Raw genomic sequence first — 24,603 nt, forward strand, 5'->3', positions numbered from 1 at the left:
AAACCAGCTGAAGTAATTCTAACACAATCCAGACACTTAATATTGATTTTTAAATCAAGCATTGTATATTGTCTATTCCTTGGTCAAAAAGAAGCCTGAGGCAAATAACATAAAACTGAACAAAACTAACAATTGTACAGAAAAGGTTAAAATGAGATTAGTTCTCATAAAGCTTTCATAAAGCTATCCAGCATCTTTCTTTCCAAAGGCTAAATCTATTTTTCACAGATGTGGTCTCTAATCCTCATATCAATTCTGTGAATAAGAAATATGTATTTTGTGGAGCACTGGAGAACAGCAGTGCTGGGACTTGGGTTTTAGTCCTGCTCTGCCTCTAACCAAGCTGGGTGAGACTGAACAAATTACTTAACCTATTTGGGTCTCAAGTGTTCTCATTTATAAAATGAAGCTGCTGGCCACCAGCTGGTTGCTCAAGTGCTTCTCAGTTTTAAAACACATTTCTCTCAATCCCATTTTACAGATAAAGGAGTTTGTGTTCTTTTCAAATCACTAAAAAAATAAATGGTTTACTCAGTATGTGGAAATGGATATTTATATTCAACAGGAAGACAAAAGAAAGCTGTACTCAATCATATAAAACTTGACTATACAATTAACTCTGTATTATCCTTTCTTAAGGAGAGATAACAGAGATATGTATAATCAAAAAGAGTAGAAAGTTAAGGAAATACATGCTGACTTTATGTTAGAAAGACCGGTAATTCAATAAGATGTTTACTAAATTCAATAACAATTATTTACTGAAATTGTGAAGCTACTTCCCACCCAACAACCAAATCAAATATCAAATTTAGTTCACAGTCACCTACTGTTTGGGTTGGCAGAATATAAAACCAAAAACTCTCAGGAGACACCACCTGCCACAGCAGAACTCAGCACTCCTAGAGAGACAGCAGTCATGACTCCCTGCGCCTGACATCAACTGCTTATAAACATGCAACGTCTCAAGTCAGGTTCCCAAGAAGCAGACCCTAAGGAAAGGACAAGTATACAAGTGACTTACTAAGGAAGTGTTCTCAGGAGAAACCTACAAGGGAGCAAGAGAAGCAAGATAAGGGAGGATAATAAGCCAAGCAAGGGTGCAATTTCAGGTGAAGTCCTGGCCTCAGCCCGATCCCGCAGCGAGCTCTGGAGTGTGAGTTGCCGCGCGAGTTTGCGCTGCCTTGGGGCGTGAGAGCTACACTCCCAGCCTCCTGCTCCTCAGTCCTGGATGCTGGTCACGGCGGAGGGAAGGCGTAGCATCCCAGGCACTGCTCGTTCTTGGAGCATCTGGGTGCTGCAGCTCCAGGGGCCCAAGGACAGACTTTGGAGAAGACGTCAGGTGTGAGCTGTTAGGAGCAAAGCAGCGAGAGCTGGGGTAGGCACGCCAAACGGGAAAGGGGACCTGCTCTGCATGCCAACAGCACACATCACAAATGGTAATCATTCATTCACTCAGCAAATATTTATTTGGCATCTGCTTTGCAACAGGGCCTGGACGAAGCATTTTTAACTTAGTGATGAAGAAGACATGTTCTCTAACTAAAGGTGGTACAAAGCATTATTCGGAAAAAAAGCAATGAAGATGTAACTCTCATTCCGAAAGAGCTTCCCATTTGTTAGGTGATCACAACAGATAATGATACATGCCATGTGAATGGTAAACTGTAGATGACAAATGGATACTGAGGAGAAGAGATAGCTTTCAGAAGGTTCAAGGTGAAGCAAATAGTAAATTCATGTTAAAACCATAACCAGGACCCCTGCAAAATGATGCAGCAGAAGGTCATTGATTTTACTCCTAGGAAGCATCATTGATTTTGGTAGAAACATAGCCATTCCTATCAATCAACTCTACCAGTTAGTCAAGCTGTCTGTAGGCCCAGACAAGAGAAACACAATTAAATCAATCTGGTTGTCAAGATTTGATGGAAATGATCCAATCTGAGCGAGAAGATAAAACATACACATGCTTAGCACAGTGTCTTCACTTGTTCATTCAAATATTTATTGCACACTTGCTGTGTGCCAGGCATTGTAGTAGACAATAGAAATAGAACAATAAAAGTTCCTACCACAAAATGAACAAGGTTTACTTTTACCACTCTTAAGAGGTTCACAACATGTGGGAAAACAAATCAACAACAAAATATAATGTGAGAAACGTAACAGTGTACATTCTGCCTTCCCTCCCATTACAAAGGATGAACCGACTGAGCTCCTACCCAAGGCCAAGCCCTCCACCTTCTAACCCCTCTTGCCTTTTCAAGGACATCATTTTCAAAATGCTCCCATTTATCTCCTACGTCACCGATTTATGCTTCCAAACTGGATCATTTTCATCAGCAAACAAACACTCTGTATTGTTTCCTATGTTTTAAAAAAAAAGTCTTTGTTCACCACAGTTCCTCCAGCTATGTCTTCTAGCAATGCTCCTTGAAAGAGTTTTCTATATAGTTGGGATTAACACATAAATTGCCATCCACACTAGGACACTTTTAGAATGAAAAGGAGCACTTACACCCTGAGACAATAGGTCTAAGTAGGGTGGTTGCCCATTTATACTCCCTGTTTCTAGCCTCTCTTGAACTCATTGCAACAAGGCTTTTATTCCCGTGACTACCAAACTGTTCTCACCAGCATCACTAATGGGCCCTGGATGCCAAATCCAACTGTCAGTTTCCAGTCCTTAACCTATCAGCAGCATTTGACACAGCTGATGCTGTCCCCTCCTTCAAACACTTCCTCACTTGGCTTCCATCTTACTTTTCCTTCTCTCTGGTTCACCACCCATTCCTCCCTCAGTCTCCTGGTTGATTCCTTCTCATCTTTCTCACTTTTTAATGTTAGTGTCCCAGGTTCCAATCCACAGACGTCTTCACTTCTCTGTCTACACTCAGTCCTTTGGTGATAACATCTAGTCTCGTGGTTATAAACAGCATTTAGATGCTAAAAACCTACCCCATAATTCCAGACTTCTAGACTTATTAATCCAACTGCCCACTGGACATTTCCACTTAGATATCTGATAGGTTTTAATATGTCTAAAAGCAAACTCCTGATAACACACACACACACACCTGCTCCTCCTAAAGTCTTTCCATCCAGCTGCCCAAGCCCAATGCCTCAACGTCATCCTTGTTTTCTCTCTTTCACTCACACTCCATGTTCAAATGGTCATCAGACCCTTTTGGCTCTACCTAAAAAATATATCCAGACTCCAGCCACTTGTCACAACCCCATCCCTACCACCCTGGGCCACGCTTTCTTCACTTCTCACCTGGATGAGTGCTCTAGTTTCCCACTGAGGCCTCATGCCTTACTCCCTTCAGTCTGTCTCTACACAGAAACCAAAATGTTCCTGTTAAAACGAACGTCAAATCATATCAGTCTTCTGCATTTCCTCCTCCAGTGGTTTCCCAGTTCATTCACAGTAAAAGCCCAAGTTTTTACAAGAACCCCAATATCCCTATAAAAATCTAGTCCCCTTCGGCTCTCTGGCCTCATATCCTCCTCCTTTGCTCCACACGAACCTCATTCCGTTCACACACCGGCTTCCTTAGCATTCCTCAACTATGCCCCCGCTATCCTCCCATCAAGGCTTTTGAGTTTTCTCCTAGATATCACCATGGCTTGTTCCCTCTACTCCTTTAGATATTTCCCAAACACCTCTTCTTTCTAAGAAGTCTTCCCTCCCACCCCAGGACTCTCTATCATCCTTCTTTGCTTTATTTGTTTCCCGTAGTATTTATTGCCCTTTAACAAAGGATATGTTTTACTTATTCATTTTGCTTCTTGCTGCCTCTTCCCCAAGAATGTAACTTGTATGAAGGCAAAGATTTTTATCTATTAGTTTTAATCATATGAAAGTGCCATTTTTGTAGGTCAAAATATTTTGTTCAACTTACCTTTCAAGTGCCTGGTACATAACAGGCAGTCAATAAATTTTTGATGAATAAATGAGTGAATGACTTTCACAGGTAAGTGCAGATCCTAAGGGAGTGTACAATAGCAATCCTTTGATAAGACTGTGGGTTGTCAGGGGAGGAGAGGTTTCAGCTAAGTCTTGAAGAATAGTCTGGGTGTCGTAAGCTACCAAGTGGAGGATGACCCAAACCCAAGTAACACTATGTGCTAAGGCAACAATGCTGACTAAATAATAAGTGATTTGAAAGGCAATAGTAAATATTAGGACTTAATTGTAATAGTGGTGGTAATTCACTGGAGAATATTAAGCTTATTTCAGAAAGATCACATCAGTGACATATATCAAGGTGAACTGAGGTGTGGGGGGCTGCTTGTTAAGACTTTCCATGGAGAGACAAAAATAGAAAAGTGAGGAAATGCATAGTGACAGGTGAGACTAGAGAAGTAAAGAGAAACTTCAAACCATACCAAAGAAGAGCTTGTAGACCAAATTGTAGAATATTAATTTAATACTTTGGGCACAGGCAAGTCATTTAAAGATTTCACGCCACAGAATGATGTGGTCAGAACTATGTTTTAACAGATTACATCAACTACAGTGTAGATGATGGATTAGGAGGAAATAGGAACAAATGAAAGGAAATGAGTTCGACTATTGTAGAAGTCCAAGTGACAGATGATGGTGATTTGGACAGGAGAGATGGCAAGGATGCAGAGAAATGGACGGATTTATTCTACCAGTCCTCACAGGCTGTTGAAGAAGTCCTTTAGTTACCAAGTACAGCCCAGCATAGTCACATGCTCACTTAAGAACAATCATTCACCTTCTCTGCACCTGGCTCACTCCAGTGCCCCACTGGAACAAGTGAGACCCAGCTGAAGGATGGGGAAAAGTACAAAATATTTCACAAACTGGATGATTCCTACGTGGTTAATCAAGAATTGCTATATAATAATTCATTTTATACTGTGAAAAAAATCACAGTTGTTTTCTTCTTTTGGAGTAACTACGTTCTACTTAGCCATAACATAGAAACTAAATCTTCATAAACACAGTTATCAGTCAAAAGCAATGAAATATAATTTTATTACACCTGCTTATTTGCATTTTCTGACATTCCACAATAAGAGCCCAGCTCCAGAAATGTAAATTTCTTACCAGGCTTTATCTCTCCCTCTGCATAGCTTCTGCCAACAACCAATCTGAACATAACTGCCCATTTAGTCCAGTGGAAGAGACATTACACTAGGAACTGCACACAGGGATGTGAGACTCAGCTTCCTCACAAACTACTTCTGTCAACTTGTGAAAGTCATTAACTTCTCCGGGGCTCAGCTCACAGTTCCTTCTAGGGGTAACAGTTTATCATTATCTACGTATCATATTATGCCTGAGAGATTGGTGCAGCATACTAATTTGCCTAATTCTTCTCATCTAGTCCTCACTTATTTTGAGAAGAAAATAATCTTCTACATAGTTTTTCTGTGTTCACATAGTTTTACTCCTTTGCATTTTTCACTTCCCTTGAAAATACATGCCACCCGCTCAGCTACCATTCTCCATCCTTTCCTCCTGAGTGGTCTTCTTTTTCCCCATTAACTGTCCATGAACTTGGTACTAAGAAGACAGAAATAACTGTAGTACTCAATATGTAATAGAAGCAGCTGGCTTTGGAATAATACCTTGAGGGTACCAGCCCTGTGGTAACACACAGCAGCAATAAACTCAGGGATAGGAGCTAGGCTAGTGTGACCCCTCAGAACACTGAAAGCCCACATGGGTGTTCCTAGGGGCTGTCTGTGTGACCTGGGGCCTTTACTTGTGGTTTCACAGACTCTCTATATTTAAAGTATGTTGTGTTTCATCTTTTTATAGACTTTTAAGTATTTTAATCATTGAAGGGGAAATACTAAAGGCAGATATAGTCAATCTCTTGTCACCTCAGTCACCTCACTTTCTCAAGCAGGGATGGCAATTAAGTTTCAAGTGTCCTGACAACTGAGAATGGCTGCTTCGAGGACTGGTTGGGAAGAATCCTGAGACCACATCTGCACTTGGCAAGAGAAAGTGCCATGGTCTGTGACATGCCACCTGGGCTCTTGGGGTAGGAGAACCGGCACTGGTGTCAGACATTTGTCATTAGGATAGAATATTCTTCGGAAGGGAGCCATAATGGAAGGGAAATTTAGATAAATTAAAATTGACTTTGTCTCTGATAACTGTGCAATTTATAATAAGAACATCAAAGACTGTTTAAGGATTTTATCAGTGGGACATTTATTTCTTCAGTTACGATTTAATGAGCATCTGTTAATGGTCAGGCCACTGTTCACGTGCTGAGTGTCCAAAGGTAAGCAGAAGAGATCGGGTCTCTTCTTTCAAGGAGCTTGCAGTCCAGTGGGTAGATACAGCAACAGAGCCGTAATTGAGAATAACAAAGTGACCTAATTTACACTGGCTCTTCAAAGTCCCCTCCATAGAAATGAGGATTTATCGGAACAGGGACAGAGCGCCATGGAAGTAAAGAGAAGCAAGCAATTATTCAAATTCTAACATATAATGTTCTACCTTTCATTGTATTAAAGATTTCAAAGGAAAGGTAAAAATATATATAAAATTGTAAAATAATGCAAAATATGTAAGCAAACACATCCAGATGTCAGAAATATTATAAAATCTTATACTAAATAATTTTGGAGACTTTCTTTTAATAATTTAAAATGTTCACAGATTTTCTTATTTATCTTTACAAAATACCTGCAGAACAGGCATGGAGTTAGCAGTAAATTCTGATTTTAGATGAAGAATTTGGAGAGAAGGTTTCTACAGCCAGAGTCATTTTAAGACAGTGAAACTAAATCTGTCTAAAGCCTTTCTTCTAGACTGTCTTAATTATTTGCTGTGTTAAAAATGAATTGTGGTAGTTGCTATATAATTATGTGAAACAGTATGTAGTTACAGCACACAACAATGAAAAAAAATACTTATAACAATAGTGCACCTGTTAAATAAAGACTTGAATAACACTTTCTCTGATTTGATGTTTGTAATTTGGTGCGTTAAGTTAAATAAACCTTCAGGCTTGCCAGAGTGATTCTCTGTGAAAATTTTATGCCACAGGAGTATATTAGGAACTTTGGAAGACATAGAAATTATTTCAGGGCTTTGAAATATCACTATAATAACAATAAGTTTACTTTTCCTTTCACCTAACTGGAAACTCAGTCTCTTTCTTTAATAACTGCAACACAACAATGTGTTGTCACTAAATTCTCAGGCTATAAAGCTGAATTAATTCACCTGAGAGAATATAATTTGATTTGGGGGTTCTTCACACAAATCAGTAAAACAGAACAAGCCAGGGAGAAGGGAGCAGGTGCTTTTGGCGCTAAGTAGAAGACAAATATACTGATATAAAGAGGAAAGGATGTTATAAACAAGAGACTAAAAGCTCGGGAGTGTTAGTGTCGTTTAAACTTCAGAAGCCGCCGTGTTTTGCTAGGGAGATAAACACACAGGAGACTGAGGGGAACGAGGAAGCGGTGCCCGGCAGGCGCCGTGGGCGCGAAGAGGAGGCGGAGGGGCGGGCGGGCGCAGGAGGCGGCAGCGGGGCAGGGAAGGGCGCAGCTCCCGCGGAGAGCCGGCGCGCCCCTCGCAGCCGGAGGCGGAGCGACGTGGCTGAGAACGACGAAGGGAGGTGATTTAGGCTCAGAGGTTAAGACACCACACAGGAGGCTAGTCAGGAGACGTGCATTATATTACAGGTGAAAATGTGTTCTGCAGCCTCTATCCGAGAACAGCCAGTCATCGGGAGTCCCCATCACCACAAAGCGCTCCCTCTGAGAAGGAGGAGAATTTAGGATTGGGGGTGGGTGGGAGGCAAAACCCCAGGGCTAAGAGCGAGGCACATGCTGACGGCAAAACCACGAGGACCTCTACGCCCGCCGTTCTGGCAAAACTCCCGGCAGGGACCAGCGTCGGAGCCGCTCCACCGGCCTCTCCTCGCAACCCGGGCCGCAGCCCCGCGGACAGGCCTTCGAGAACAACTACTTCAGCATCGCTAACGAGGCCCAAGGCCGGCCCCGCGCTCACCGCCACTCCGCAGGGAGTCCTGTTGGAAGGAGGGTCCTGCCGCTGGTAGGCTGGCTCTGACGGCCTGTGCCGGCCCGTGCTCCCCCGAGTGTGACCAAGGACTCCTGAGAAGGCACTTGCCAGCTCGGAGACAGGGCTGCTGCCCCTCGGCGGCCCTTCTGGCCCCTCGCCTGTATCTGGTCCACAGGTCCGCAGGCCTGCAGTCAAGTGCTTGTCCGTCTCTCCATGGACTTGAAGTCCTTTCAGCGGTGGCTCCCTCTTTTCCATTCCCTTTTCCGCTCCCTCCCGCGGCTAACACAGTGCCCTGCAGCAGTAGGGACTGGCAACAAGTTGCTGACTCCCGTAAAACGGCAATAAACTTTGAAGGTCCTTGTCCGCTCCAGCACCAAAATGCTGTTATAATAGATTGATTACATCTTCCAACTGCATTCTGCTTCAGGCAGGGAAATGAGCACTGTGGCACCCGTACAGTCTCCTCTTGTAAATCACTTCACGTTTATTTACTAAGCACAGTATTTACTAGTTCACTACGGAGCTTACAAGGTCAGCCAACTTCCAAATACTTCAAGGGAAGGGCATGGCTTTGCCATATTCACACGGCTGTTGTCACATTTCTCTAATATACATGTGGTAGGCTGAATAACGACCCCCAAAGATACCATGTCCTGATCCTTAGAACCAGTGTATGTTACCAAAAAGGATATTGCAATTGTGATTAAAATTAAGAATTCTGAGATGAGGGAATTATCCTGGATTATTTGGTGGGCCCTAAACGTAATTGAAAATGTCCTTATAAGGGGGAGGCAGAGGGAGTTTTGACTACAGAAAAGGTGAATGCAATAGGATGACAGAAGCAGAGAGAAATCTGAAGATGCAAAGGAGAAAGAGGCTATGAACCACAGCATGCACGGAATGCAGCTCTAGACACTGGGAAGGCAAGGACCAGATCATCCTCTACAGCCTCCAGAAGGAAACAGCTCTGCCAACACCTTGATTTTAGTCCTGCAAAATTCATTTCACATTCCTAACCTCTGGAACAGTAAGAGAATAAATTTGTGTTGCATTAAGTCACCAAGTTTGTGGTAATTTACTGCAGCAACTATAGGAAACTAATACATTGTAACTTTTTTATCTCCACGCCAGTTAACTCACTGTTTTGTGTTAGATCCTCCCTCAGCTTCTTGATGGAGCATATTTTGTACTTCCTTGTGTGCCTCTCTTTCTGCTCTAGAAATAATTATTTACAGCTTTCAAACTGCTGATGTTGGCATTCCTGTTTTACCCACCTATATTGTCACCAAGCACACTGCACATAACTCGTATACACATGAAACAGTGAAATGATCTGGTAAACGTCAGTCATCTACAGCAGTTTTTCTCCAAGTGTTGTCCCATTACGCTTTGCATCTGAATCACCTGGGGTAACTGTTTAAAACTCAGATTCCTCGGCAGACGCACTCCAGAAATTCTGAATCCTCTCTCTCAGGTGTCACCCTAAAATCTTCATTTTAACAAACTTACCAATCAAATCACATGCATGCTAACATACACGGCCTAGCGTCACCTGAAGAAACTTTTGTTCATTCAGCCCCACAGCAAGCAAACCTCAAGTCTCAAGACAAATATTTAGCAAAAGCCTAACACATAGGAAAATATATACATCCTTAATCTCTTTCAACATGAAAGTCTTCAATGAAGATACATTCAACATGGCTGCCATTATTTCTAACTCCAACAACTAAGCTTTCTTTCCCTCTTTCCCTTTCCCACAATAAAACATAAACAACAGATGAGTCAGATCCAGTGTTTGGAAACCTGTAAAAGCTGTTGAATACTGTCAGAGCCCATAGATAAAACAGTAGCATTTAATCCCTCTCTGAGATAGAGCACCTCTTTCGTAGTAAACTGAATTGCAGTTATTTTTTTTAAGGTGGGATAGAATAAATTTGGAGAATTTCCTTATTAAGCTATCTGTTTTATGACTGGTCAAATTTCTTCAGCAACACTGACAGCCAAGTCCTCTATTTGTAAATACAGGAGCTCAGCTGGATGCAGCTTCAGTTTGCCTCAGCCCATCTGTCCTTTTATTCCCTGATTTCCACCTGCCTGCTGACCTCACTTGCGCATATGCCATCTTCCCCTCCGAGCGCCCGCCGTCCAGCTCAGACACAGCGGCCCACTCGCGCCACCCCTCTCGCCCCTGTCTTCAGCGATGCAGCAGCCCTCTCCCATCCAGGGTCAGGACTCAGAACTTGCTTGTTCATTCACTCATTTAACAAGTGATTGTTCAGAATCTGCTCTGTGCCAGGCCCTCTTCTAAGTGCTGCAGATAGAGAAGTGAATCAAACAGACAGAAATCCTTACCTTGGAAAGCCTGTACTCTGGTAGGAAAGACAGAGGATAAGTGAGAGAAATACAAACAACTATTTAAGCATGTTAAATAACAGTAATGTGTTCATAACAAAAATAAATCAGAGAAGGGAGTTAGGAAATGTCAAAGGCCCAGAGAGCGCCTCACTGAGAAGGTGATATTTCAGTAAAAATATGAAATAAATGAGGATGTGAGCAATAAGGATATCGATTTCTGGGGGGAAATGCATTCCAGGAAAAGCCACTTATCCATGTCCTGAAAACCATCATTTCAGTCCACAAACTTCTCCATTCAACTCTTTCTTTAAAGAAATTATAAAATATTCCAGTCATATAGAAAGGTACAGTACAAAAGTACATTATCCTTACACCCCCAACATTGAAATAATATTGATATTTTTCCACATTTGCTTGGATATTTTTTAACTATGTAAACAGTCACAATTCCCTTGAAGCCACACCCCCCTTCTTCCCATTCCCCTCCCTCCATTCTAGAATTAACCACCACCATGATGCTTCAGCATATTTCCAATTCATGTTATATTTGTCCTTCAATTTTACTCAGTATTATCAACTTCTATTCAAAGGAATTGTACAATTTACATCCCACTCCCCATGGATGACAGTCCCTGCTTCCCCACATCCTCACCAAATTTTCTATTTTGAAATGTTTGCTAATCAGTGGATATGGGATGGTGTCTCATTGTTAGTTGTAATTTTCATCTTCTTGAAACAGTGATGTCAAGCATCATTTCATATGTTTATGGCTATTATATTTTCCTCTTCTGCAAACCGCTCCATTCCTTTGCCTCTTCTCCCACCAGATCGTTTATCTTTTTTCTCATGATTTGTAGTCATCCTTTGTACATTCTGGACAGCAATCATTTGCTAGTGTATGGTTTGCAAAAACCTTTTCACAGTCTATGCTAGCCTTGTATATGATGTCCCTGATCAAATAGAATTTTTTACTTTGAATGTAGTCAAATATTAAATGTTCCCTTTAGGGTTTGTGCTTTCTGGGTCTCTTTAAAGAAATCTTTCACTGCCCTTAAAGTCAAAAAGATATTTTTACTATATTTTCTTGTAAAATTTTTAAACTTTTGCTTTCCAAACTCAGAGCATTAATCCACATGGAATGTATCTGTGTGAATGATGTGAAATAGGGATCTCATTTTACTTTTTTCTATGTGGATAATCAATCGTCTTGTTGAAGAGTCTTGCCTTTCCCACCGATTTACAATGCCCTTTTCCATACACCAAGTTCTCATATATACTCGGATCTCCATCATTTTCTGCTGGTCAGTATGTCTATCACTGTGCCAATAGTACATTCTGTAATCACTAAAACTAAATAATAAACCGTGAAGTCTAATAAGACCAGTATCTTTCCTTATTCTTTTTCAAAACTTCCTTATTATTCTATATGAATTTTAGGATCATTTTCACACTTACACACAAAATCCTGTTGGGGATTTTGCTAAAATTGCACTGGATTTGCATATTAATTTGACATCTTCAAACACCAGATCTTAACATCCATGCCCATGGAATATCTCTTGATTATTTCAGTCTTTACCCCACTTTTAAATTTTACGATTTCCTTCATATAATTCTTGCACATCTTCTATTAGATTTACTTCTGGATACCTTATGGTTTGTTGTTACTGTGAATGGGATTTGAAAAATCATATTTCTAATCTATTATTTCTGGTGTTAGCCACTTATTGATTTTTGTAAAGTGACTTTGAAACAAGCCAACTCTCTGAATTAATTCTAATAGTTTTTCTGTGTTGTTTTATGTTGGCTTGTCTCAGTCAACATTCCTAGAACAAGGCCAAATAGGAGCAATGAAAGAAGACCTCCTTATTTTATTTTTTACTTTATTTGGAATGCTTCTACTGTTTCACTACCAACTATAATTTTTGCTGTGAGATAAGGAAGTTCCCTGCTGTTCACTGTTTGTCAAGAATTGTATCATGAATAGTGTGGGACTTTTCTGATGCTTTTATCACATCTATTCAGACGATGTTTCTTCTGTTTTCCTTTGTACTGTTAAGGTGGTGAATTACAGTAATACATTTTCTAGTATTAAACTGTTTGCTTTCCTGGGCGGGGGGCAAGGAGGCAACCTACTTAGACATGTTGGGAAACTTTCCTCTTTAGTTTAAGATAAGATTTAACTGTTCCCAAATAGTTGGTGCAACATACCTATAAAACTGTGTAAACCTAGTGACTTTGTGTGTGGAAGGATAGATTTTTGAATAGTGATTACATATCTCTAAGGTTATTGATAATTTCTATTTTTCTTAAAATGATGCATTTCATTTAAGTTTTGAAAGCAAGAGCATGAAATTCTTCAAAATATTCTCTATTTTTAAAATCTCTTCCTTATCTACAGTTATTTCAATTCTAATAATATTTGTACTTTCTCTCATTTTATCTTGATTAAGATTGTCAGAGATATGTCTAATAGACTTTTCAAAGACTCTCTTTTGGTTTCGTTGAGCCTTCTATTATTTCTTAACTTTTTATTTCATTGATGTCTAATCTTATCTTTATTATTTTCTTGTTTCTTTCTTTCATGGTACTCTGATAGTTCTCTAAACTCTTCAATAAAATGATTAGCTGATGAATTTTAAAATCATTCATGTTTTAAATACGACCCTTTATACCACATCCTTTAAGGCTATAAAGTCCTTCTAAGTATAGCTTTAGTTGTATCCCATGAAATTTAATAAGTAGTGTTCTCATTTTTCATTAATTTCTAAATATTTCATAACTCCCTATTTGACCCATAAATTATTTAAAAATATGTTTTTAACTTCCTAATGTATGTGATTTTTAGGTTATCTTTTATTATTGCTATCTAACTTTATTGCCAAAGCAAGGTCTGTTATACTGCTTCTTAGTATTTCTTCAGATTTTTTGTAGACTAGTAATTGATGAATTTTATAGACTAGTAATTGATATAGATACTTGAAAACAATATTTAACCTCTAATTTTTAGGTACATGGTTCTAAATATATTACTTAGACTAATATTGTATTATTTGTATCTTCTAAATCTCTGTTAGGTTTTTTGCTCTGTTTCTGAGAAAGGTGTAAAAATCTCCCACAAGTCCATTAATTTGGACTTGTCCATCTGTAGTTCTGCCAACCTCTGCCTCATAGATTTCAAGGCAATAATATTAGGTGCATACGGGTTCATGTCTTCCAGGTGAGATCCTTTTATAATTTTAGCCTTAATAATGCTAATGCCTTAAAATCTATTTCACCAAATAACCTCAGTTTTCCCTTTCCTTTTGCATTCATCATTTTGGGCTTTATATTTAAGGTGCATTTTCTGTTAAGCATAGGGTCGGATTTTATTTCTTTATCTAATTTTACACATTCTGTATTTTAATAGGCAAAGTTAATGTAAACACATAAAGAAATAGGAATATATATGCAGATATCCAGAATATGGATCTATAGATATATAGATACAGCTGGATATAGTTATTCAGATTCTGTTCTACTATCTTACCCAATGTTTTCTATGCATCTTGCTTTTGCTTTGCTTCTTTTTTCTCCCTTCCTGCTTTCTATAGATTGATTATGTTTTCTTTATTCCATTTTTATCCTTTTACTCATTTGGAAATTGTATATTCTATTTCTATCTACTCCTTCAGTGGCTGCACTTAAATGCCATTGTGTAATGACTGCGTAGTCTAATGTTAAGTCATATCTCTACATGCCTGGAGAACAAGTACCTGAATACACAATACATTCAGTACGGTGTGTTGTCATGTGAGCAGGTCTGGAGCCAGACAACCCACATCTGGATCCTTGCTCTACCTCTTACTAACATTTCATGAATAATTACTGATCATCTCTCTGCATAAACCCCCTCAGCAGAAAAATAAAGTGAATAATAAAAATGTTAATAATAATTACTTGGGAATTATGAAAATTAATCATTACAAAGAACAGGTTTAGAGAAGTGCTTGGTATATATATTAGCTGTTAAGAATTTTCATTTTCCTGTTGCATTATAGTTACAACTCATTTTTAAAACCACTAAAGTTAGTCCTTATTATTATCTAAGATATGATGCTTACTTAAATTTACCAATACATTTACCAACTTCTTCCTTCACCCTTGCTTCTCTCTTTCTAGGTTAAATTTTCTTTTCTCTGGGGTATATCCTGTAGTCATTCTTTCCACAGTAGTCAGTAAATAGAAAACACTCCCAGTCCTTTTTTGTCTGAAAATGTCTATATTTTGCCTTTACCCCAATTCATAATTTATAAGGACGTGCAAGCCTAGGTGGGCCATGACTTGAACTTTCTCTCAACACTTCGAAAGTATGTGTTCACTATCTCGGGAACTCTGTTCTCACTGATGAGAAGTCTACTTGTCATTTCTTTCTTCATAGATGATCTTTCTTCTCTCTCTGACTGCTTTTTTTTTAAACATGAAGTTTTAAATTTTCAGAAAGAAGCAGAGAGAATAGTGTAATGAACCCCTGCATGACCATCTCCTAGATTCAACAATTATCCAAAATTTGCTTCATCTATCTTTTTTTTCTTCACTGAAATGTTTTAAAGGAGATAACTACGTCATTTATCCATACCGTACACATGTCCAAAACTACAGATTTTATTTATGTAACTGCGATGTCATTACACATCTCACACAATGAACTCCAGCTGCTTTCAAGGTTTTTCCTTTGAGTTTGGTGTTTTATAGTTTCACCACGATGCTTCTGACACTTCTTTGTTTTTACTTATCTTGCTCAGGTCATTGTTTATCTCCCCTCTGCCTCACGCACTATCCCCAATCCAATCTCATTCTACGTCTTCAGCAGACTTTAGTCCATCACCTCTCTCCACAGCCACTGCCACCCGAGTCCACTGACCCCATCCCTCACTGCAACTACTGTAATTTCATAACTTCTCACAGCTGTTCCTTCCCCTCTACATCCAATCTTCACGATGCAGCCAAAAGCTTCTTTTCAGAATGCAGATTTGATGATGTAACCTCCATCTCAAAACCTTCATTTTGTCTGAGGAAAAAGGCCTACAAGGTGTGCACAGTCAGTCTCCAACCAGCTGTCCACAAACTTGAACACCCTCCCTCACCTCTACTACTCGCCACACCCCTGATCACTTCCTAATTAACTTTGACTAATTTTTCACATTTCCCATCCCTTCTTCAGGGAAACCATCCTTGGAATCTGAATCTAGACCAAGGCTTTGTTTCATCCTTTTTTTTGGTATAAGTTCTCAGAGAGGACACTTGGCACAATAGCAATTTTGCACCTTTCATTTCGCATGTGTGATTATTTGATTAATGTCAACCTCCAGGAGACTGAGAGTTCTATGAAAGCTCCTTCTTGCACCACGCACACCTAGAAAAGAAAACGGCACTAAGCAGGAACTCAGTCACTACTGGTCACATGAATGAATGTGCAGGCATTTCTCCTCTGTGCTTCCACTCTATCTGCAAATTCCTATATTATAGTACTTATTACATTTGACATTATTAATAGTTTTCCACTTAATCTTTCCAAACAGATTATGAGACTCTAGGGAGCAGAGAATGTGTTCAATTCACTTCTATATCTCTAGCAACTGGCCTACTGCCCTTATGTAATATGTATTTAGTTATAAAACAAGAAATTGGAGGAGGGCACTAGTTTTGATTGGCTCCCAGGTACATGGGACTGAGTTGATCTTCTTAACTTATACATTCATTCTTCATTCTCATTTGACTTGTCTGAGCACCTGTGTGCCCCAGGTACTGATTCAGGCAAAGGGATAGAGCAGTAAACAAAACAGGCTAAAGCTCTGCTCGCATTGAGCTTGTGTCAGGTCCTGCTGTCCTGAGGGCTCTGTGAAAGTTTCTCTTCTCTTTCATATTTGATTTTTATTATTGCTTTCCCCCTTTATTTCCTATTCTCAAGACCATTCCTCTCTCCTTATTGGTAACTATTTGTATGTTCTTTCTATCCACCCACCATACCTGTTTTTTACATGTGAGAATATCTAGGAAAACATACAGTATTGTGTATGTGTGTGTTTTTTTAATTTTTTGTAAATGGTATTAAGCTATATCATTCTCTTTTTTCTTTTGCTGTTTGTTCATTCAACTCATTTTGACATCTATCTATGTTTCTAACTATAAAATCTAGTTAATTTCTTCTGAGCATTCCATATTATACCATCCTATAAATATACCAAGGTATCCATTCCCTAGAAAAGGATACTTGTGGTACTTTCAACTCCCCACACCCCAAACATTGAGGCAATAAGCATCCTGGTGCACGTCTCCATGTTCACTGACTTGATAGTTTCTCTCTGGCACATGCCTGAGAGTAGAACTGCCAGGACATCAGGATCAGCATATCCCATTTCCCTAAGAGCTACAGCTGCTCTCTGAAAAGGCTACACCAGCTTATGCTACACCAGTCATGGAGAGGGCTCCCTTGTCTTCCCATCCTCACCAGCATTTGATATGGTTGGATTTTCACATTTTTGAAAATGTGATTATTGTACGTTTTTATTTGACTATTACTTTAATACGCATTTCTCTGACAACTAGTAAGATTGAGTATCCATATTCAGATGAGAGATCTGAAGCCAGATTCCCATTTAGTATCCAAGTAGTCAGAAGTATATTATTAAGGGCTCTGTGACTCAGTTGCTCCCTCAGTAAAGTAGGGATGATAATACTTCTTTTATGAGGAATTAAACAGTTAAAAATTAAGCACCAAGAAAAAATCTGGCACAAAAATGTGTTCAGTAAATGTTGGCTGTTATTATCATTTACTATAATTATTTACTATTATTTTTCATTCAAGTATCCCCTTCTGTAAATTGTCCATTTACATCCTTTAACAATATTTCTTCTATATTTCCTGTATATTCCTTTCTAGTTTACACGAGCTTCTTGTATACTCTGGATATCAATCTCCTGCAAATGTTTTTAAGTGAATAAGTGAGGGAGTGATTAGAGATGGAACGTGCCGGTTTTGTCTTATGGAACCTCAACTGTTTGCCCTTTCTGCTCGCTGCCTTGCTGGTCATTTTTGTGAACAAAATGTTGAATCTCAATGTATTTTTAATCTGGTCAATAAATTTTAAATAAAATTTAATTTATATTCCATTTTTCTAAGTCAACAACATACAAATCCACAATTGTAGGGGGAAAAAATCCTAACTCCACAGTTGGAAAATTACACAATTCTAGTTGTGGTTTTCATTGGGCAATTTTTTAGAAAAGTAGCAAAATAGTAAAAAGAGCTATGGATTCTGTCAAATCTTCTCAGAGAAAGTATTTTGTCTTAATTTCAAACTCATTATTCAACCAGAACAATCTCTAAAATGGGCTGCCAAAACAGTATAATTTTCTTCAAGATTACCAAAGAAACTATTTATCACTGTCAAAGGGCCACTGTTTATAAAAACACACAGAAAATCTTAGAAAACTTCAAAATAGAGCACCAATAAACATTTGATAAGAATTACTGCCTAAAGGAAATCTATGTAGAGAACGCTAAAGTTTGTGACCCTTTTCCTAGCAACTCAAAACATAGCACAAACTGATAAGATAGTGCCGAGCAAACTGCTCAATTGAGATCTTTATAGGAAGTCTATGATGACTCTAGCATATTTTTAAGCAGAGATTCAAAAGTATCAGTGAAGAAAATAGCAATTGTCTCCATTTTGAAAGAGTGCAATTCATATAACAATGAAGGGCGGGGGCGGATCACAGCTAAATAAGAAATGTAAAGGATGACCAATCACCACCGCTTCCATATGCCTCCTGGATGGCTTTCTAATACCTGATGCTGCTGTACGTTTTTTATGTATATATTTTATTTATTTATTTGTTTAATTTTTTTTGCTGAGGAAGATTCACCTTAAGCTAACATCTATTGCAATCTCCCTCCCCTTTTTTTGTTTGCTTGAGGAAGATTAGCCCTGAGCTAGCATCCATGCCAATCTTCCTCTACTTTGTATGTGGGACACCACCACAGCATGGCTGGTGAGTGGAGTAGGTCCACGCCCGGGATCCAAACCTGTGAATCCAGGCCACTGAAGTGGAGTGCATGAAACTTTAACCACTCAGCTGAGGGGCCTGGCCCCATTTTCTATTTTTAATGGAATAAAAATAAGGTAGTGTAGATGAGAATTCACACATCGACAAAGAAGTTATCCTGGTGAACAATAACTTGTTTCTATCTGCATTAGTAATAGTCTAAGTAGGTAAGACAAACACAATTAAGAAAAAGTTGGCCAAATCTCTTTTTCTCCAAATAATTCCAAAGCTGATATGCAGATTCATTCAATTGATGTTTAATGAACCTCTACAGGATTTTGGAGTTACAATTATGAGCAAAAACTCAAAACATCCCCAGTGGTTATAACTTAGCAGGGGAGACGAATGTTAATTTTTAAATCACACAGAGGTGAAATTATTCCGAAGGGGAGGATCACGGTCAGTGTTACTGTGAGAATCCATAATACAAGAATCTGACCTAGTCTGGAAGATGAGAGAAAGCTTCCTTGAGCCAATATCTGCAGGGAGAGGATGAGTTAAGCAGCTGAAGGGAGCAGCATGTTCCAAACTTTGTCGTGTAGAGAATGTAGTGAGTCCACAGCTGGCTGGAATGGAGGGTATAAGGGAGATGTAAGATAAAGCTGAGAGAAAAGAGAGGTGTCCAGACTGTTCCTGGCTATGTGTCTATCTTAAGTGTTTATTCTTTAAGCTATTAATGGGCTTTAAAAAGGAAGGCTCTAATGTAGAGAACGAATTGGGCAAACAGCAAGAATACAAACCAATTATAAAAATTTTTCCATAGTCCAAGTGAGAGACAGTAGTAACTTGAACCAAGGTGGTAGCGATGGAGATGAAGAGAGATGCTGGGATTCTAGGGATACGGAAGAGGTAAAATCAATAGATGAGATAGGAAAGGATAGATGCAACAAAGACATCTTTCTTAATTTCTTCAAGAATGTTTCTAAGCATTGTACTGCTTTCTCTATGATGACTGCCAGTCGGTCACATCACTGCAGGTTTAAAAGGAACTACACTCTTGGACACCCAGGCAGAATTTTTCATGCACCCATTAAAGAAATCATTTCAGCACCATTTACAATAAAACAGTTTTAGTTGTAGATGTTCTGTAATCTACACTTCTGTAACATGGTAGAACTAATTTTCAGACCAACATACGATCCTATTTAACCCTGTGGCACATAAGTTATTTTCATTGCTGGTAACCTTGCTTGCTTGCTTCCTCAGCATGTCTGATTATCACACATAGGATGCTACTTCCAAGGGCTTCATTCTTTTCTCAGATTTGTTCCACCTTATGAAATATTTTATCTGCAAAACCTGTAGAATTTTAGAAAAATTTCTAATCTTTTTCTCTGGATCTTCCATTAGCTGCACAAAGTATGTACAACAGAAATACAAACATGTTTAAAGGTTTTGTTACAATTTTTCCTTCAAGTTCACAGACAATTGTATGCAAATGGCTAGTTCTACTTAGCCAGATATGGATTCTTTTATTATAGACTATCATAGTAACATTGATCATGATCTTGCCCTTCAGAGTAATTTCACCTTTGTGTGACTTAAAAATTAACATTTGTCTCCCTTGCTAAGCCATAATCACTAAGAATGTTGTGAGTTTTTGCCATGTTCTCTTCCAATTGGACTATCATATTTACTTGTTAACATCCATTTATTTATTCTGTAGACACACCCAGTTTTAATTTTTGGAATATATCTGTACTCCCGTTTTTCTATCAAACCTAACTTCTCATGAGCAATTTCAGTAAAGGAGTTTGGTACCTGGAAGAGCTAAAACTAGCCAAGTAGAATAAGACATATCAACCATCTGCTAAAATTCTGGGCCCATACATCAGCACAGGCAGGCACTGGTTAACAACATGGACGCTGGTATCAATCTGACACTCTACCACTTAGCAGCTGTATGGCCTTGGGCAAGTTATTTAACCTATATAAGTCTAAGTTTCCTATAAAAAAGATTAAAATAAAATATACTATGTTCTATATCATATTATGTAGTATATAATATGTTGGGATATAGTATATAATATATAAAATGCTTGCCACAGAGAGATGTGTGGGACCTTTCATCACCATCACTGCTGTCATCATTGTTATGTTTCCTGATTTCCTCTAGGAATGCCATCCACCAAGGAAGGAGGGATGTTTAAGAAGGAAGCGTTGTGGCAATGATCTGTCTCCTGGCACATTCAAAGATGCAATATTGAGTAAGTCATACAGCAATTAACAATAAATTTGAAGAACTGGGTAAGTTCAGCAAGAATATGTGGAGAGAGAGGAAGGCGTAAAGTGATGTTTGCACATGTGTTTGCTGAGTAGGTTAAATGAAGAAGTAAGATGTAGTTCCAAAGAAAAAAGTACATGGGGTATGGAAAATGGTATATACCACCAACTGAAGAAAAAGGATGACAGCACAGACTTGAATCCAGTATCTGTTTTTTACTACCTTTTAGATTTGTGTAAAAACAAGCATCTTCTGGTTTATAACTAACAACCATGCATGACAAATGCATGATAGCTATTCCCATTTTACAGATGAGGTAACTAAGGCTCGAAGAAGTGACTCATTTATAGTCATCTATCTAGGAAAAAACAGCCCAAGACATAAACCAGGTTTCCTCCCTTCCTAGTACATGCTAGGAAGGGAGGAAATTTGTATTCCACCACAGTCGATCCCGAGGCCACACAGTCTGGCCATCTTTTATTTTTTTTTTAAATGTAAGTGATGTTTGTCAGAAACCATCTTATATATTTTTTTTAATTGTAAGCTTTTTTTAGGAAGATTGGCCCTGAGATAACATCTGTTGCCAATCTTCCTCACTTTTTCCTCTTTTTTTCTCCCCAAGGTCCCAGTAGATAGTTGTCTGTCACAGTTGTCATCCTTCTAGTTGCTCTATGTGGGATGCCGCCTCAGCATGGCTTGATGAGCAGTGAGTAGGTCCGTGCCCAGGATCCAAACCGGTGAACCCCAGGCTGCCAACGTGGAGCACGCAAACTTAAGCACTACGACACCGGGCCAAGTTTGGCCTTCTTTGACGAGAGCTGCATATGCACTTAGTTACAGTCACAAATTACCGTCCTCAGCAATAGGCAGATATTGTCAGGCCCAGGTGTAAAGTAAGCAGTCTCCACTGCTCAGGACACTGTGAGGGTATATGTTTGTCAACAAGCCAGAAAGAGCCAAAGGCACCAAAAAGCATGCCAATTACTCTTTCAGGAAATCCTCTTACTAAAAGTAAAACAGAGGAAAGACAAAACAAACCATGTTCGCATTCCTTGTTCCCAGGCATCAAATAAAGTCACTCTAAAGCAGCATTGCTGGTGATACACCTCTCAAGATTGCAATATAATGCTTAGAGACTTTAGAAGCATAAAGAATACCTATTTGTCTATTAAGGGCAATAAAACAAAATAAAGTCAGGCAGACTAGAAGTAAAACTATGTATTTCTGTGATGATTGCAGAATATTTGTATGAGCAAATGAATTTCTGCTATATATGATTAGCATTTTTAGGAATGCAAAGATATTCATAGGAAAAAATGGTAAAAATGCCTGCTTTGCTAAATTCAACTTTATGTATGAGAAGTCATAACTACGGTATAAAATCCATAGTGGGAATGAAATAGGATTACATCACTGACAATTGCTAATATTAATGGACCAGAGGAGACTACGTTCCCTAAAGCTAGAAATATGTCAGAAAGGAAAGATATACAATTCAGCTTGAAAAAGCAAAACCCATTAACCATGAAATAGGGGAACAAAAAAATCAAACTTTCCATACACCATATCCTACTGGAAAAAATCTATTAGTGAAAAAGACCTCTACTAAACAAAATGTTTTCAACTCAAAACAAATATAAAAGTAAATGATTTAAAGTCAATAAAAATTCCAGAAAATTTATATGGTTGATATTATTTGGGCAATCTAGATCCATCAAAGTACCAACATAGTTCTCTGAGTGTATAGGTCTCCAAGTGCATAGTTCTCTGAGTGTATAGTTGATTGGATTGCACTTAAATGCATCTTATTTTTTAAGTTTAAGTAATTATCATATTATTTACCACAAATCTGATGTGAAGTATTCCAAGTTTTTGTTTCCATTGTAGAATTACTCCAAACAACATCTAATCTGGAAAGGAAGTCCTAACCTCTCTAATAGGAAGAATAGGACAAATAAGAGAGATTTTACCTCCTCAGTATACTTAAATTTGCTAAGATTTATAACAGCTCTTTGAATAATCTTTTTAAAACATTACACACTAAAAGAAGAGAAAGATGACCTGAATCAACTAGAGAGTTGTTCATACAGCAGAACTCCTAGATGGAAAAGATCAAGGCCACTGTCGGGGATCAAAGTGATGAACTGCTTTACCAGTGGTCCAGAGTCATGCAGAAGAGAGGTGGGATTGCACACACACATTGAGATTTAACCCACAAACAGAGGCTTTCTATTACTTTAATGAGTTTAAAGAAATAAATTCCAAGATGACTGACACATACAAACTTTTAAAAAGTTGAGCAACTACTTACAGTACAAATCTATACTCACACAAACAATAAAGCATGTGTAGGCAGCCTCTCTAAGATGGTCCTCAATGATCCCCACCTGATGGTATTCATGCCCTTGTGCAATCGCTTCCCCTTGAGTGTCAGCAGGACCTGGTAACATGCTGCTAATGAGCAGAAGATGGCAAAAGCAATGGGATGTCAATTCTGAGACCAGGTTAAAAAAGACTATGATTTGTGTCTTGCACTCTACCTGGCTCTTTTGGCTTGCTCACTCTCACGTTGTGTGTCATCCTATGGAGAGGTCCACATGACAGAGAACTGAGGCAGCCTCCAGCCAATGCCAGCAAGGACCTGAAGCCCTCAGTCCGACCACCCACCAGGAAACGAACCCTGACAACAACCACATGGGTAAGCTGGAAGTGGCTCTCTCGCAGTCAAGTCTTGAGATGACCACAGTCCCTGCCAACACCTTGATAGAGGCTCATGAGAAACCCTGAGACAGAGGACCCAGCTAAACTGTGTCCACACTGTTGACCCACAGAAACTGTGAGATGACAAATGTTGTTTTAAGCCACTAAATTTTTGAGATAATTTGTTACATAGTAAAAAATCACATACAATATTCAACAAAAATAATGTCTTAATTAATGGCCTCATCTTTGAATAAATATATTACTGACTTTAGAATGGACAGATCCTTGTCTCCACTCCAACTCTTATTACTCAATTCCAGGACTTCAGTATCTCTCACTTAGACTTGTCTGTTTGCTTCTAGTTTTTCCACCTCTGAATCCATCTGTTACAGGTTTCTTCCCTCAAAAATTCATATGCTGAAGTCCTAACCATCAAAATGTGACCTTGTTTGGAAATAAGATCATTGCAGATGTCATTAATTAAGATGAGGTCATGTTAGAATAGGTGTGCCCCTAATCCAATATGACTGATGTCCTTATAAAAAGGGGAAATTGGGGGCCGGCCCGGTGGCGCAAGCGGTTGGGTGCGCGCGCTCCACTGCGGCGGCCCAGGGTTCGCTGGTTCGGATCCCGGGCGCGCACCGACGCACTGCTTGGTAGGCCATGCTGTGGCGGCGTCCCATATAAAGTGGAGGAAGATGGGCACGGATGTTAGCCCAGGGCCGTCTTCCTCAGCAAAAAAAGAGGAGGATTGGCGGATGTTAGCTCAGGGCTGATCTCCTCACAAAAAAAAAAAAAAAAAAAGGGGGAAATTGCACATAAACACACCTACAGGGAGAATGTCTTGTGAGACTGGAGATAAGTTGCCATAAGCCAAGGAACTACCAGAAGCTAAGAGAGAGGCTTGGAACAGATCCTTTCCTAGCACTTTCAGAGGATGCATTGCCCTACCAACACCTTGATCTCAGACTTCTAGCCTCTAGAACTGTGAGATGATAAATTTCTGTTGTTTAAGATACTAATTCTGTTATAGCAGTTCTAGCAAACTAATACATCATCCTCCTCACAGCTTGCCAAGAGAGATCTATTTGAAATATGAATGTCACCATGTCACTGCACCTATTCATTCATTTATTCAGCAAATATTTACTCCGTGCCTCCTACATGCCAGGCTCTAAGTTAGGTACTGGACATTCAGCAA

The 24,603-nt window shown here is 39.0% G+C and overlaps 1 protein-coding gene across 1 annotated transcript in view; it reads right to left on the reverse strand.

Moving 5' to 3' along the window:
• Positions 1-24,603, reverse strand: part of TRHDE (thyrotropin releasing hormone degrading enzyme) — a 343,309-nt gene that overhangs the window by 239,872 nt on the left and 78,834 nt on the right. The window lies entirely within an intron of this gene.

The sequence above is a fragment of the Diceros bicornis genome, chromosome 25, assembly GCF_020826845.1.
Source record: "Diceros bicornis minor isolate mBicDic1 chromosome 25, mDicBic1.mat.cur, whole genome shotgun sequence".
In the NCBI taxonomy this organism is placed as follows: domain Eukaryota; kingdom Metazoa; phylum Chordata; class Mammalia; order Perissodactyla; family Rhinocerotidae; genus Diceros; species Diceros bicornis.